The sequence below is a fragment of the Spermophilus citellus genome (assembly GCF_964194105.1).
Source record: "Spermophilus citellus genome assembly, chromosome: 17".
Lineage (NCBI taxonomy): Eukaryota > Metazoa > Chordata > Mammalia > Rodentia > Sciuridae > Spermophilus > Spermophilus citellus.
The window spans coordinates 2,037,211-2,054,512 of record NC_138199.1 but is presented as its reverse complement, the minus strand read 5'-3'; the positions used below and the strand labels follow the sequence as shown (position 1 = coordinate 2,054,512).

General features: G+C 38.1%; 1 pseudogene across 1 annotated transcript; it reads right to left on the bottom strand.

The window, feature by feature from the left end:
* Positions 1–16,229: 16,229 nt before the first annotated feature.
* LOC308635504 (interleukin-6-like) lies at positions 16,230–17,046 on the bottom strand (annotated as a pseudogene). The gene is made up of 2 exons: positions 17,040–17,046; positions 16,230–16,918 (listed from the first exon to the last, which is right to left on the bottom strand). The product of its transcript is annotated as an interleukin-6-like (transcript).
* Between the last annotated feature and the right edge of the window lie 256 nt (positions 17,047–17,302).

The window sequence follows — 17,302 nt, the reverse complement described above, 5'->3', positions numbered from 1 at the left end:
TCCATAGCATTCTCTCCTCATGGGGGCTTTACAGCAAAAACTCAAAAGCAGTCCACCTGCTCTGTCCTTGGAATATAGAGGAAATCTTCGGAATTCAGTGTCAGGAGCAGCAGTTAACGTATGGTCCTTAGCTGTCTGGAGGCAGAGGCAGTGCCTCTCTTGGGGACTTTCAGGGCGAAGGAGTGGAGAAGATCTCCTGGTTGTTATGGTGACACTCTGTTCAGAAGGAGATTCCATGCCAGCCACAGATTTATCAGTTCTTGACCTCAGGTTCAAATGCCAGCTTTCCCGGGGGTGGGGGGTTGAGAATTATGGGTGCAAGCTGATAACTGTAACTGGGCTGCACAAAAGTTCATCCTTTACCCTGTATGCCTTGAAGACACTCTCACAGAAAACCCCTTTGATGTTAAGACCTATATAATAAACATGCTGCGCTGAATCTGGGTCATTCATCCCTCATCAGGGGACAGAGAACCACCTGTGCCCCAGATTTTTCTCTGTTTGTGTGATGTTTGTCTTTTCTTCATCCCCTCATTGCCCCATCCAATTTCCAGAATTAATGGCCGTGCAGGTTGCAGCAATTTAGAAATCTCTTTTCAGTCTTACCAAAAATCTGATTTTGAAATCAAATTAACTTTCTGTCCTAAATGCTGCTACATGCATTTCTGCTTCCCCGGGGTGGAGTGGGGGGGGAGGCTTATTATGGTTTAGGCTTACATAACGAAAGCAGAAATAAGAAAGAAGCCCATGGCTGATAAGAAAAGATGTGTGATATATTTCAAATACATTGGACCTAGAGAATCAAATTAAAAATAAAGGACTTCAGAGGGCTGGAAACATAGATCAGCTGATAGAGCGCTTGCCTCCCATGCACAAGGCCCTGGGTTCAATTCCCAGCATCAATACAATTTTTAGAAAAGGACTTCAAAATTTAAAACTTTCATGCATGAAAGGACACAATCAAGAAAGTGAAAAGACAATCCACAAAACAAAAGAAAAAATTCCCTGGAAATTTTCCCTTCTAGAAAGGGACTTGTATCCAACATATATAAAGACTCTTACAACTCAATAACAACAACAACTACAACAACAAAAACCCTCAGTTTGAAAATGGGAAAGGGTATGGAATAGACATTTCTCCTAAGAAGATATGGCCGACAAACACATGAAAATGTATTATTGTCATTGGTCCTTTGGTTGTTTAGGAAATGTAGATGAAGAATATCATGAGAAAATAATATACATCTAATAGAATAGCTAAAATCAAAAAGACTGACAATTACACATGTAAGAAAGAATGTGAAGCAAGAAAACTCATGTATTGACAGTAAGCATACAAACTGGTGCCAATGCTTCAGAAAAGAGTTTTCCAGTTCCTCAAAAATATAAATATATGATTAGCATGAGACCCAGTAAGTTCCGCTTCTAGGTATATACTCCAAAACATTGCAACATGGGTCCACATGAAAATTTGCATATGTATAGTCATAGCAATACTACTCATAATAGCCAAAAGGTAGAAATATATAATGTATAGCCATGTAATGAAATATTATTCAGCCATTAGAAGTCATTAAAATAAATAAATGAATAAAGCCAATTTATTCATTTTATTTTATTATTTATTGTTTGACCTCTTGGTCAAACAGTTCCACCACTAACTGCTGTTGGCAATCACTGATCTGTTTGTGTCCATACAGCTTTGCCTTCTATAGAATGTCATTAAATGGAATTGTATAGTATGTAATATAATTGTAGAATATGTAATATGATGATGGCCTTTGAGATTCACCTCCACTGGTGCCTGTATCTGTAGTTCAACTATTTTTATTACCTTACTGAGTATATTAGTTTTCCATCACTATAATAAAATGCCAGAGATAAGTAACTTAACAAAGGTAAAAGGTTTGGGCTGGGGTTGTGGCTCAGTGGTAAAGTGCCCACGTAGCATGCATGAGGCATTGGATTCGGTCCTCAGCACCACTAAAAATAAAAAAATAAAGATATTGTGTCCACCTAAAAATCTAAAAAATAAATATTGAAAAAAAGATAAAAGGTTTATTTTGGATCATGGCTTTAGAAGTTCCTGTCTACTATCTGGCAGAACAATTGTTTTTAGGCCCCCTCTAGTGGGGGTGCAATTTTATCATCAAGGGGAGTATACGTCAGACCAAAACGGTGCCTTATTGTCAGGAACCAAAGAGCAAGAGGAAGAGATGGGGATATAATAATCCCCTTCAAGAAAATGCGCCCATGGACCCAAGGACTTCCCACTAGGCCCCGTGTCCTAAAGGTTCTGCCAGTTCTCACTGACACCAGGCTGAAGACCAAACCTTCCGCACATTGATCCTTGGGGGATATTCAGCATTCAGTTATGCTGAGCAATAGTCCATGAATGGACATACCATAGTGTATTTACCCATTCATCTACCCAATGAGAAGAAACTTGGGTCACTTCCAGATATTGACAATTATGAGTAGAGCTAGAATAAGCATTCATGCAAAGTTTTTATGTGAACTTACATTTTCATTTCTTTTTATTTTTTTAAGTTGTAGATGGACACAATACCTTTATTTTATTTGTTTAGTTTTATGTGATGCCAGGAATCAAACCCAGGGTCTCACACATGCTAGGCAAGTGGTCTACAGCTGAGCCACAATCCTGGCCCACATTTTCATTTCTTTGGGGTAAATACCTAAGAGTAGGTATATGGGGCTGGGGTTGTGGCTCAGGGGTAGAGCACTTGCCTAGCATGTGTGAGGCACAGGGTTTAAGCTTCAGCATCACATAAAGATAAATAAAGGCATTGTCCATCTACAACTAAAAAAATAAAAATAAAAATCTAAAAAAAAAAGAGTGGGTATATGGCAAGTGTATGTTTAAGATATAAGAAGAATGTTTTCCAGAATGGTTACATCATTTTTCATCCCTACCATCATTGAATGAGGTTTCCTATTGCCCTGCTTGTAGCCATTGCTGTGGCTGGCTTTGAACTCATGATCCTCCTGCCTCAGCCTCCCAAGCAGCTGGGATTACAGGCATGCACCACCATACCCAGCAAATTTTACTTCCTTTTCAAAATTGTTTTCTTTATTCTGGTTCCATTCACTTTCCATATGAATTTTAGAATAAACTCATTTATATCTACAAAAAAAAATCTTAGGTAGAGTTGAAATTACACAAAATGTGTAGATCAATTTGGAGTGATTGACTTCTTAATTATATTGAACATTCCAATTCATAAATGTATGTCTCTTCTAAGTTTCCTTTGAGTTCTGGTATCAATATTTTGCAGTATTCAGTATGTGGGTCCTGCACATGTTTAGTTGATTTGCACCTAAATATTTCACTTTTTGGTATTTTGTAAATTTAAAGTACTGTGGCTGGGAAAAACTGCAGCAAGACACGTTGTAATTAAGTTGTTCGAAACCAGTGATAAAAAGAAAAGAAAATCTTAAAATAGCACCCCCAAAATAAAAACATTAAATACAGAGAAATAAAAACAAAGATGACAGCAAACTTCTTGTCAGAGCCAATACAAAGGGCATTTAAAATGGTTAAAGAGAGGCTGGGGATGTAGCTCAGTAGTAGGGTTCATTTTGGCAAAAAAGGGGGTTTGGGAACATAGGTCAGTTGTAGAGTATTGGCCTGATGTGACAACCTTGTTTCAAAATAAAAAGAACTGGGGATGTAGCTCAGTGATAAAGCACCCCTGGGTTCAATCCCCAGTGCCAAAAACAAAATAACACAAAACATGATCTAGCTATATGCTGTTTATAAGAGATGAACTTTAGGTTAAAAAACACAAACAAGTTAAAAGTTACAGGATAGAGAAAGTTATTCTGTGCATACAGTAACAGAAAGACAGCTGGATGGCTACATTACTTTAGGCAAAATAAACTTTAACACAAATAGAGTCACTGGAAACAAAAAGAAACATTTTATAAATATTTTAAAAAATCAATCCATTTGGAAGATATAACAATTATAAGCATATATGCACCTAACAACAATACCCCAAGACAGAATTTAAGATTGTAATAGATAACTCAAAAATAAAATTCGTTGGGGCTGGGGATGTGGCTCAAGCGGTAGCGCGCTCGCCTGGCATGCGTGCGGCCCGGGTTCGATCCTCAGCACCACATACAGACAAAGATGTTGTGTCCGCCAAATACTAAAAAATAAATATTAAAATTAAAAAAAATAAAATTCGTAAATTGCAATATCTTCTTTCAATAACTGACCAACAACTAGAGAACAAGGAAAGAAAAGATATGAATAATGCTAAACAAATGAGACCTAACACATATCATCTATGGAACAAAATCCATCAAACAAGAGCAGCCTGCACATTCTTTTCCAGTACATGTGGACCATTCTTCATGATAAGCCATGTGTTAGTCATAAAACCAGTCTCAATAAATTTAAAAGGATTAAATCATACAAAATATGTACTCCAGGGGCTGGGGACGTGACTCAAGTGGTAGCGCGCTCGCCTGGCATGCGTGCGTCCTGGGTTCGATCCTCAGCACCACATACCAACAAAGATGTTGTGTCCGCCGAGAACTAAAAATAAATATTAAAAATTCTCTCTCTCTCTCTCTCTCTCTCTCTCTCTCTCTCTCTCTCTTTTAAAAACAAAACAAAACAAAATATGTACTCCAGGGCTGGGGTTGTGGCTTAGTGGTAGATACTTGCCTAGCATGTGTGAGGCACAGGGTTCAATTTTCAGCACCACATATAAATAAGTAAAAATAAAGGTCCATTGACAACTAAAAAAAATATTTTAAAAATATGTACTCCAGCAAATATTAAATTAGAAATCGGGGCTGGGGATGTGGCTCAAGCAGTAGCGCGCCCGCCTGGCATGCCTGCGGCCCGGGTTCCATCCTCAGCACCACATACCAACAAAGATGTTGTGTCTGCCGAAAACTAAAAAATAAATATTAAAATTCTCTCTCTCTCTCTCTCTCTCTCTCTCTCTCTCTCTCTCTCTCTCTCTCTCCTCTCTATCTCTTTAAAAAAATATTAAATTAGAAATCAAAAACAGAAGTAAATTTGGGCAATTAACAAATATTTGGAATGTCAAATTCACACTTATGAAATGATGATGGGTCAAGGAAACAGTCACCAAAGAAATTAGATAGTAGTTGAAAGGTATGTAAGTGAAATTACATCATCCCAAAACTTAGGAGATGCCACAAAACCATAGCTCAGAGGGAAAATAATGCATCAATGCCTACATTAAATAAAGATCTCAAATCAATAAATTAATTTTCCATCTTAAGAATCTAGAAGCAGGATATAACTTTCCTATGTTCATATATGAGTACATGACCAGTGTAACTCCACATCATGTGCAACCACAAGAACGGGAAGTTATATTCCATGTACCTATGATATGTCAAAATAGATTCTATTGTCATATGTAACTAAAAAGAACAAATAAAAAATCTTAAAGACAAATTTGGAAGCAAAACAAAAACAAATCCAAAAGCAGAGAGAACAATAATAAAGAAAGAGCAAAATATATTAAATAAAGACCAGAAAACAAAAGTTGGTTAGTTTTCAACAAAATCGACAAACGTTTATCTAGACTTACTAAGAAATAAAGAGAGAGGGCTGGAAATACTAAATCAAGCTTGAAAGAGGCAACATCACAGCCTAACCTATGGAAACAAATGAAAAAAGATTATGAGAAAATGTCATGAGCAATTATGTACCAAAAATTATATGACTTACTTTAACTGGACACATTATTAGAAAGTCACAAACTACCAAAACTCAAGACTCAAGAAGAGATAGAAAAGGAAACCTAAACATGCACATAACCAGTAGAGAAACTGACTCAGTAATTTAAAAAACTTCTAAAAAGAAATGTCCAGGGCGAATTGACTTTATCAGTAAACTCTAAACCAAATCCTTAATGAAGAAATAATACCAATCTTTCAGAAGATTTCCCCCAAATGAAATTAGAAGTGAACACTTCTCAGCTTATTTTGAGGCCAATTTACTCTGATACTAAACCAAACAAGGATAACATAATAAAAGAACATCCAAGACCACCATCTCGGCAGAAAATTTATCAAAGCATAGTAGAAAACCAAATTCAGAAATGTAGAAAAAGTACTATCCACAATGAGAGGTGGGGCTTGTTACAGAAAGCAAGTTTGCTTTAGTTTCACAAAATCCAGCAATGTGATACAGTAAGCATTTGTCAAAATCCAACAACTTTTATGATTGGAAGGAAAAAAAAAAAGAACTGCAGTTGCAGTTGTAGCTCAGTGGTAGAGTGCTTGCCTAGCATGTGTGAGGCACTGGGTTCAAACCTCATCATCACATAAAAATAAATAAAGGCATTGTGTCCATAAAAACTAAAATAAATAAATAAATTTTAAACCCCCCCCAAAAAAAAAAAACATTAGAGCTGGGCATGGTGGGCTCATGCCTGTAATCCCAGGGGCTCCGGAGGCTGAGACAGGAGGATCGTGAGTTCAAAGCCAGCCTCAGCAAAAACAAGGCGCTCAGCAACTCAGTGAGACCCTGTCTCTAAATAAAATACAAAACAGGGCTGGGGATGTGGTGTTGAACCCCGACACAAAGACAAGACCATCAACTTCAATTTTAAATCAAACTAAAGTAAGCTTGTATTTGTGTACACAAAGAGAGATGATCAGCGGCTGTCTCTCCCAACACAGGCTAGAGATCAGCAGCCCAGCTTTCTAGGAACAAGGTTTTATAGCACAAAAAGTTTCAGAGGGAGGTGTCTTGAGGACTTACAGCTAACAGGATTTTGACAAGCATACAAAGGCAGATAGTAGGTTAATGATCTACATGGCATGTTATTTCAAGGTAGGGAGTAAATTAGATCCCAACATCAGAATTTATGAGGTGCCACTGAGGTTTCAGAGAGAGCTGTTATCTGGGCAGGGGGAACCAGGATTTATGAGGCGCCACTAAGGTTTTTGAGAGGGTTGTTATCTGGTCAGGGAAAGCCAGGCATGGGTGAGTTCAAGGTATGGGAAGGAATTCCAAACAAGTTTAGAACCACAGTAATTTATAGTAAAACAAAAATGAACTTTCCATGACGAGATGGCTCCCGATCTTAAGATGGAATTAGGCTGGGTTCATCAGTGGCTCAGTGGTCGAGTTCCCCTGAGTTCAGTCCCCAGCACCAAAAAAAAAAAAAAAAAAAAAGAATAAAATCAAACTTCTTCAACTTGGCAAAAGACATTGATGATAAAAAGCCATAGCTAACACCACAATTAATAGGGAAGGAATAAATGCTTCATTCTAAGATCACGAACGAGACAAGAATGTCTGTTCTCACCATTCTTATTCAACATTGTACTGCAAGTCCTCCTCATGGTAATTGGGCAAGAAAAAGAAAATAAAAAGAACCCAAAGATAGGCTGGGGTGTGGCTCAGTGGTTGAGCCTGGCAGGTATGAGGCTCTGGGTTCCATCCTTAGCACTACATAAGAATAAACAAATAAAATAAAGGCATTCTGTTTATCTATAACTACAAAAAAAAATTTTTAAAGAATTATTGGCTTGAAAAGAAAAAGGAATCCAAAGAGAGAAGGAAGAAGCTATCTATATTCACAGATAAATGATCTTTAATCCCAAATAATTCACTATAAACTTTAGAATTAATACACAAATTCAGCAAGTTTGCAGGATACAATAGGATATTTTTTAAAATTTATTTTTGAGTTGTATTTAGACACGATACCTTTATTTTATTTTTATGTGGTGCTGAGGATCGAACCCAGGGCCTTGCACGTTCTAGGTGAGCACTCTACCACTAAGCCACAACCTCAGCCCCCAATAGTTTTTTTTTTTTAATGTGTGGTTTTTAGTTCAAACTCTGCCTCGCACTTGCCAGTCAAGCGTTCTACCACTGAGCCACAGTCACAGCTCTGTAGGATACAATATTGATGTACAAAAATCTATTGTATACACTAGGAATGAACAGTTCAAAAATGAAATAAAAGAATTTCATTTATAATAAAAGAATTTCATTTATAAAAGCATAAAATTGTAAAATAATTAAGAACAGATTTAACAAAATACATGTACATTGAAAACTGAAAAACATTATTAAAATAAATTTAAAAAGATCTAAATCAAAAGAAAGAATCTGATGTTCATGGAGAGAAAGACTTAAAATGGCAATATTCCCCAAATTGATATACAGATTTAACACAATCTCTATTAGGATCTCAGGTGGTTACTTTGTAGAAATTGACAAACTTATCCAAAATTCACATGTAAAATTACGGGACCAGAATAACTAAAACAATCTTGAAAAATACCCATAAAACTGGAGAGTAATATACTTCCTGATTCAAAACTTACTACAAAACTATAGCAATCAAGACAATGTGGTATTGGCATAATGTCATACGTATAGATCAATGGAAGAGGATGGAGAAGACGGGAATAAACCCTCACGTTTTTGAGCGATTGATTTTAGACAAGTCTGCCAATCAGAAAAGGATAATCTCATAACAAATGATACTGAGGCAACTGAATATCAACATGTGAAGGAAGGAACCAGATGCCTATATAAAACATTAACTCAACATAGTTCAGAGAATTAAATATAAGAGGTAAAATTACAAACTCTGAGGAAAAAAACTTAGCAGTAAATCTTTGTGGCCTTGTATTAGGTGATATAGTTTCTTAGAATACCCAAGATAGATAGATAGGTAGATAGATATAGGTAGATATAAAATTTCACTTCACCCAAATTTAAAAATATGTGTGTCAAAGGACACTACCGAGGATAGTTATTATAAAACAAAAACTGGAAAAAAATGATGATAAGGAGGCAGAGAAGAAATGAAAGTCCTTGTGTACTGCAAGTGGGTATGTATGATGGTGCTACTACTATGGAAAATAGTTTGTGCTTCAAAATTTACAATAGAGTTACTATGTATCCAGTAATCCCACTTCTGGAACATACTCAAAGAATTGAGTTGAACTTACATTTGTGCAACTCTGTTCATAGAAACATTACAACAGCTAAAAGGTGGAAGTCATCTGAGTGTCTAGCCACAGGTAAATGGATACAATGGAATATTACCCTTGGAAAGGAAGGACATTCTAGCACATGTTGCAACAATGTGGACAAATCTTGAGGAGGTTTTGCTTTCACTTAAGAAGCCAATCACAAAAGGCCACATATTGTAGGATTTTATTTATATGGAATGTCCAGAATATAAGAAAATCTATAGTGATAGAGAATGGATTAGAAGTGGCCAAGGGTGGTTTGTAAGACAGAATTGGGACTAAGTGCTACTAAGTATGGGGTTTCTCTCGAACTAATACTGATGCATTTGAATTAGATGGCAGTGATAGCTGCACAACATATATGAAAGCCCACTGAGATGTACACTTTAAAATGATAGAGTTTGTTATGTGACTAATACATAAAAATGACTGTAAGGGTAGAATAAAAGTAATCAGCCTTTTAAAAAATGTTTATTCTTAAGTTTTAGGTGGACACAATATCTTTATTTTACATTTATGTGGTGCTGAGGATCAAACCCAGTGCCTCGTGCATGCTAGGCCAGCGCTCCACCACGGAGCCACAACCCCAGTCTGTAGTAACCAGCCTTTTGAATGTATAAAACTGCAACTGCAAATTTATAATTGTTGTTGGAATAATTTAATATTCCTGCCTTAATAACTGATAGAACAAATAGAAAATCAATAAAGATACATAAGCCTTGAATAACACTGTCGACCCATTTGACCTAATTGACATTGAGAAAACATTCCACACAAGAGCAGCAGAATAGATATTCTTCTCCTTCACACATAGAACATTTAAAAAGATCGGGGCTGAAGCATAACAAACAAGGGTGGAGCACTTGCCTAGCGTGTTCAAGGCCCTGGGCTCCATCCCCAGTACCTACCTTCCAAAAAGGCCATATTCTGGGCCATAAAACAATCTGTACACATTTGAAAGAATTCGAAGTATATAAAGTATGTTCTCTGATCACAGTGGAATTAAATTAGAAATCAATAATAGAAAAGTCTCTGAAATATTCCCCAAATTAGTGAACAAAAACCATGCTTCTAGATTGCCCACAGACCAAAAACAAAACCAAAAGAAAAATTAGAAAATATTTTGACTTGAATAAAAGTTGTGAGGTATTATAAAAATAGTGGCAGTTCTTTAAACAGACATTTTACCAAAGAAGATATACAGATGGCCATTAAGCACATAAGAAGATGCTCAACATCACTGCTCATCAGGGTCATGCAAACTCAAACCACAGGAGATTCCATTTTGCATCCATTAGGATGGTTAAAACTTAAAATGATTGACCATAGTGTCAGAAATACCAGGGTGCCACCAGAAATCAAACTCCTGCTCAGAAGCAGCTCAGCAAGGCAGACTTTATTTCTGCTACCAAAGAAAATCCAGGGCTTGTAGTCTCCCTGTTTTTATTGCTAACACAGTAACTGACCCTTGCTCTGGTAGGAGGGCTCGGAGTTACAATCCATGCCATTAGCTAATTTTAAAATTTGGGTGGACAAAGGGAAAGGCTATAGTTAAAATGGTTACAATTGGATCTTAATATCACAATTAAGACTAAATACTATATTTTGAAAATGAAGCTGGGCACAGTGGCCCACGCCTATAATCCTAGAGGTTCAGGAGGCTGAGGTAGGAGAACTGCGAGTTCAAAGCCAGCCTCAGCAAAGGCACGGCACTTAGCAACTCAGTGAGACCCTGTTTCTAAATAAAATACAAAATAGGGCTGGGGGATGTAGCTTAGTGGTTGAGTGTCCCTGAATTCAATCCCTGATACCAAAATAAACAAATGAATAAATAAATAAATAAAAGAAAATGGACCACTGAACTTTCTACTTCTCACATTAGCAAAGATCTGGAGGCGTTGAAACTCTCATGGATTGCTGGTGGGGAGAAAAAAAATAATTGTGCAAACACATTAGAAAACATTTTTGTCAGTTTCTTACAAAGTAAATACATACCTACCTATGATCTGACTATTCCTCTCCTGACTGTGTACTTAAAAGGAAAGAAAGCTTATGCTCATATAGAGATTTACACACTAATGTTCTTAGAGACCTTCTTTGAAATAACAAAAAGGTGGAAACAAACCAAATGTCTATCACCATGTGACTAGAGAAACAAGTTGTGGTATAGCCATAAAATAAAATACTAACTAGCAACAAAAAAGGAACAAATTAGGACAAATGCAGAACATGAATGAGTCCTTAAGTAATAACAGTGAATGAATGAAGTAAGCCAGAACCTGCCTTCCTGCCAGAAAAAGATGCTATAATTTGAATATTGAGGTTCACTATGGCCCATGTGGTAAAGGATGGTGCTATTGCCAAGTTGTGGAAAATTTTAAGAGGTGAGACCTAGTTAGAGGAAGTTAGGTCATTGAGAGAGTGCCCTAGAAAGAGATAAGAGAACACTAGTCTCTCTCTACCACCCCCCCTCTTGCTTCATTACCATGAGTGGTTTTGCTCTGCCACATGCTCGCACCATCAGGTGCTGCCTCATCACATGCCAAAGGAACAGGGCCAGTTGATCATGGATTGAAAGCTTCAAGACTATGAGTCAAAATAAACCTTTTCTCTTTATGGGTTGATTATTTCAGGTATTTTGTTACAGTAACAGAAAATTGACTAACACCATTATTCCATTTGTGTACATTTCTAGATAATGCAATCTAATCTATAGTGACTCAAAGTGGATCAATGGTTGCCAAGAGATTAGAGGATGGGGAGGAGAGGACTTACAAAAGGACACAAGGAAACTTCTGGGGGGTGATGGATTTATTCACTGTCTTGATTGAGGAAATGGTTTCATGGGTGTATATGTAAGTCAAAATGTATACGTTTTTATTTTTAAAAATTAACAAATTTCTATCAAAGTTTAAATTGTGTATCTTTATAAATTTAAATTGTGTATCTTTATAAATCAGTTATACCCAATTTAAAAACAAAAGCTTTAGCCCAGTTATGGTGGAACATAGCAGTAATCCTAGTAACTCAGGAGGCCAAGGGAAAAAGATGATAAGTTTGAGGCCAGCCTGGGCAACTTATCAAGACCCTGTCTCAGAATTTAAAAATTTACTGGGGACACAGCTCAGTGGTAGAGTGCTTGCCTTGAATGCACAAAGCCCTGGGTTCAATACCCAATACTACAAAAAAAAAGTTTTTTCCAAGAAATGGAAAGAAAGAAAACATAAGTGAAATAAAGATAAAGATTGCTATGTTGCTAAATCCAACTTCCCCTCAATCTGCAGTTCATTCATTTCTTGAAGTTGGTAGTTTCAGAGGTTGATAAATTCCCTTCATGAAGTAAGGCAGTTTAAAGTGTACTTTCAGCTGCAGTGCAGAGTTCTGGGTGACACAATCCTCACCTCTGAAAGGTTGGGATGGAGCTAAAATAGAAGTAGCATATGGATGCAAAGAATACAAGGCTTCAAATGCTTCTAGGATTTTTTTTTTACTACTAGAGATTGAACCCTGGACTTTTCCCATGCTAGGCAAGTGCTCTACCACTGAACTACCATCCCAACTCTTTTTAATTTTTCGAGACAGGGCATTGCTAAGTTGCCCAGGCAGGTCTTGAACTTATGATCCTCTTGCCTCAGCCTCTGAGATTATGGGAATTTCCCACTATGCCTGGCTACTTCTAGGAATTTTAAATATGGACAGCAGGAAGGGGGGGAAATAAGAAGGCTCATGACTGGCACAACTTGTCTGGGTGTGCTTGTGATGATGACATATAAAGGTGAGCGATACATGTTTTGATCATGTGGGTTGAGGTCTTACCTCTGCCACTAGTTGCTGAGTGACCTTGGGTAAGTCCCACTTCCCTCTGACTTTCAGTGAATCAGCTGTGATAGGAAGAAGTTAAGAAGGTGTTCTCAGATGCATTATCGTTTGGATGTGTCCTTTCTTCCAAGAGGCAAATCATACATGTGGCTGTGGTGGAAATTTGGATCTGCTGAGCCGACAGAACAAAGTGTGAGCTGAGTTAACGAGGTGTTTCAAAATGAGAGATTCAGACCATTTTATTGTAAGAAGTGAAGAATTTGGGGGAAGCAGGTTAAAGATGGTGGAGTATGTTTTTGTCTGGGCTCTCTTCTTGCTGTCTCACCCGGCACCCGGTACGGTCTGTAGGCCCTAGCTACTGTGCAGATCACTGCCGTCCCATGGATTGAAGTGAAATACCTTCCCATTCCCACATTTCCTACTGACCCAGTGTACATAGTAAATAATTTTTTCTCCTCTCTCTCTCTCTCTCCTGCCTCCACTGCTTCTGCCTCTCAAGGGAGGATCTTTCTGTCTCTGAGGGGGATCCATCTGTCATGTTCTCAGCTGCCTTACGGAGAGGCCTGTGTGGCAAGGAACTAAGGGAGGGCTATGGCCAGCACTAGTAACTGACACAGCACTAGTAACTAACATAGCTCGACAGCCCATGATAGCTGAATCCTTCCAACAACCCCATGAAGGAGCTTGGAAACAGACTACGTCCCAGTTGAGCCTTCTGATGAGGCTGCAGCCCTGACCAGCTCTGAGGGAGACCATGAGGCAGAGGTGCCCAGCGAACCATGAGAGAATTCCTGATATGCAGAAAGTGGGAGATAGTAAGTGCTGGTGAAGTAAGAAATGTTAAGGCTCTAAGCCTGAGGGTAATTTGCTACATAACTACATTTCCACTGTGGTTTGGGGAAGGTGGCCTCTGCCCTTCTTACATAAGGACTCAGGCCTGGAGCCTCCATCTCAATACTTCTGCCAGCACCCTGACAGGGGAGGAATTACACCTTGACTCTTAAAACCCTCATCCTAGGGCTGGGGATATAGCTCAGTTGGTAGAGTGCTTGCCTCACATGCACAAGCCTCTGGGTTCAAATCCCCAGCATCACCAAAAAGAAAAAAAACCAAAAAACCCACACCCTAAAGTGAAACATAAACACTTCAACTGTGTTTTATCAATCAAATGAAATAACATATTCACAACTACCTTCACTGGAGGTGGAAAGAAAATAAATGGAATAGTTGTGAACTGTCTGGATGACTCCCACACTAACCTCTTTCTGGCAGGACTGTTAAGGGGACAGTGTCTTTTATTGCCATACTGGAACACTTTTGGCTACAAGTAAGAGGAAATACATGAAAACTTAAATAATAAAAGCTTAAACAATGAAGGGAACATGTTGGCTCATATATTTTTGGCTAAAATTTTCAAAGATAGTTAAGACTGAAACAATGGTATGATAGGACTAATTTCTTTTTGTTTCTCTTTTCTGTACTTTGACATACAGTCAGCCCTCTGTATTCTCAGATTCTGCACCCTTGGATTCTGAATCCTCAGAATCAACTAACCACAGATCAAAAATATTATTAAAATAAAAACATGCACATCCAGGCATGGTGGCACATACCTGTAATCCCAGCGACTCAGGAGGCTAAATCAGGAGGTTCACAAGTTTCAGTCAGCCTCAGCAACTTAATAAGAACCTGTCTCAAAATAAAAAAACAAAAAGGGCTGGGAATGTAGTTCAGTGGTAAAACATCCTGGGTCAAATCCCTAGTACTAAGAAAAAAAAATTCTGTATTGAATATGTACAGATTTTTTCCTTATCATTGTTCCCCCCACCAAATATTTTGTAACAATTATTTGCATAGCATTTACATTGTATGTAAGTATAAGTATTATAAGTACTTATAATTAAAGTACTGTAAGTAATTATAAGTTTTATAAGTACTTATAATTAAAGTATAAGTACTTACAATTAAAGTATTATAAGTACTCTAGGAAGATTTAAAATATAAAGGAGGATGTGCACAGGTTATATGCAAATACTACAGCATTTTATATAAGGTACTCAAGCATCCTCTGATTTTGGTATCCATGGGAGGTTCTGGAACCAATCCCCCAGAGATAATGGTGGGCTAAGGGTCAATTGTATGAATTTCATCCTAAACTTGCTACTCTCAGGATTCCATAGTGGTTACTAGAAGTCCCTGAGGGTTACATACTTCCTTGATCAAGAAGGGGGGGGGGTGCTGGGATTGTGACTCAGTGGTAGAGCACTTGCCTAGCATGTGCAAGGCACTGGGTTCAATCCTCAGCGCCACCTTAAAAAAATAAATTAAATAAAGTTAATACAACTAAAAAATATTAAGAAGAAGAAGGGTAGCGGGCAGTGCTGCCTTGTTCACAGAAGTCCTGAGCTTCCCTCAGACTGGGTCAGTCACATGTTCACTGATGCCTGAGGGAGATGGTTCTGGAAAAGAGGATGGTTTCACCTCCTTTACATGCTCAGATTCTCCAAGTCAGGTTCCCTGGATGCACACAAATAGAAAGGAAGTGTACAGAGAGTGTTCCTGTGTCCCCTACCCCCCATGATTACTTACCACTCCTTTCTTTCAAGTCACCACCTGGTGAAGATATTTCTGTGATGACTTCGTAAATTTGACTGGATCAGAATGCGCTTTGCATTTTAAAAGCTGGACAAATCTAAGAGATTGTTGCTACGACTAGAGATAAGCAGTTCCCACCAATACCAGGATCCCCCTCACCCACTGTATTCTAGCCACACTGGCATTTTGTTCTTTCCTTGAAATGCTCCACACTGCCATTTGCCCACTATGCATTTCCCTCAGTTTTAAACTCTCTCGCTCCAGATCTTTCTTTTCTTTCCTTTTTTAAATTTATTATTATTATTAGTTGTTTATGGACATTTAATTTTATATGGTGCTGAGAATCGAACCCAGGGCCTCACACATGCTAGGCAAGCGCTCTACCACTGGGCCACAGCCCCAGTGCCCCCACATCTTTCTTAACTGGCCCCATCCTTCAGATTTCAGAGGAGCAACTCCTGATCTTCTATTCCTGGTGTCCATATTTTGCTTTTGTTTTTCTTTAAAAACGTATAAAATAGCAATTTTATTGAGGTAAATTTATACATTCCAAGAAATGATCTGGCTCTGAAGCAGGATATTCAAACTGTCTAGACTTTTATATTATCATTTCAAAACCATCATATAAAATAATATTTCAAGTGGCACTTCATAAAATTATAAATATCAATCACATAAATTAACTCAAATCTTATATTTAAATTATCAATAAATTAAAAATAATTGAAATAATGTCCTAACGCTCATACTGTCAGTTCTTCGTAGAGAACAAGATAAGGTAGGTACCCAGTGGACAGGACATGTTTTCTGACCATAGGAAGGAATGTCCATGAACCAATAAGCTTAGATGCCCACACTATGCTTTCCGAACAGCTCTCAGGGTGAACTGCAGGAAATCCTCAAAGTTGCTCAAGATGAGTTGCATGGTTATGACCTTCTGACAATCATTCTGTGATTTCAGTTTTGCCAACAGGTTGATATTTGCAGTTGGGCTAGGGAAGACTATTTTATTGGGATCCTTCACCTCTTTTTTCAGGATCTCAATCAGGGCTTTGGAACTGTTCTGCACACGTTTGGCTCTGTCCCTGTTCCTGCTTTCCTGAAACTTGTTCCGGATGTACTTCCGGTAGATCTGAAACTCCAGAAGCCCAGAGGTGATTCACACAAGGCAGTTGTCCCGATTGCGTCCAGTTTGGAAGCATCCATCTTTTTCAGTCATCTTTGGAAGGTTCAGATTGTTTTCAGACACTGCCACATGGCTCTTGATACAGGTCTCATCATTCTTGCACAGCGTTTTTCTATTTTGAAGACTTCCTTGATGAGGTAGGAAATCTGTCCTGCGTTTTTTTTTTTTTTTCTGAAGAGGCACGTGTTGGTTTATTTCGAGTGACACCATCCTCTACATCTTCTCTGTGAAGTTCTGAGATGGGGAAGGCAGTCACCACCATTAGGAGCAGCCCCAAGGAGGCAACTAGAAGAAAGGCACCTTAACCAGAGGGAAGAGAAAGCAGGGCATGAGCTGACCCATATTTTGCTTTCTTCACAACATTTATTACTATATGAAACTATTTTATTTGGTTGCTAATTGCCTCCTCCCCCAACCAAACCTTTCATGTCACCAAGGACTTTCTGTTTTCTTCACAGATACACTCCCAGCATCTTGGCAAAGGCCTTGATGCATATTTGACACAAAATAAATGTGTATCCAAAGAATAAAAGAAATGATTACATGTATCATCTCCATCAACTGCTGTGCCACTGTTGGTGGTGAGTTCCTGCTTCCAGGAACTGTCAGATTTTGCAAATTATTGGCTTGCCAAAATGCAAATTAGAATATATTCAAGGTTAACTCTCCAGCCACAAATCTTTC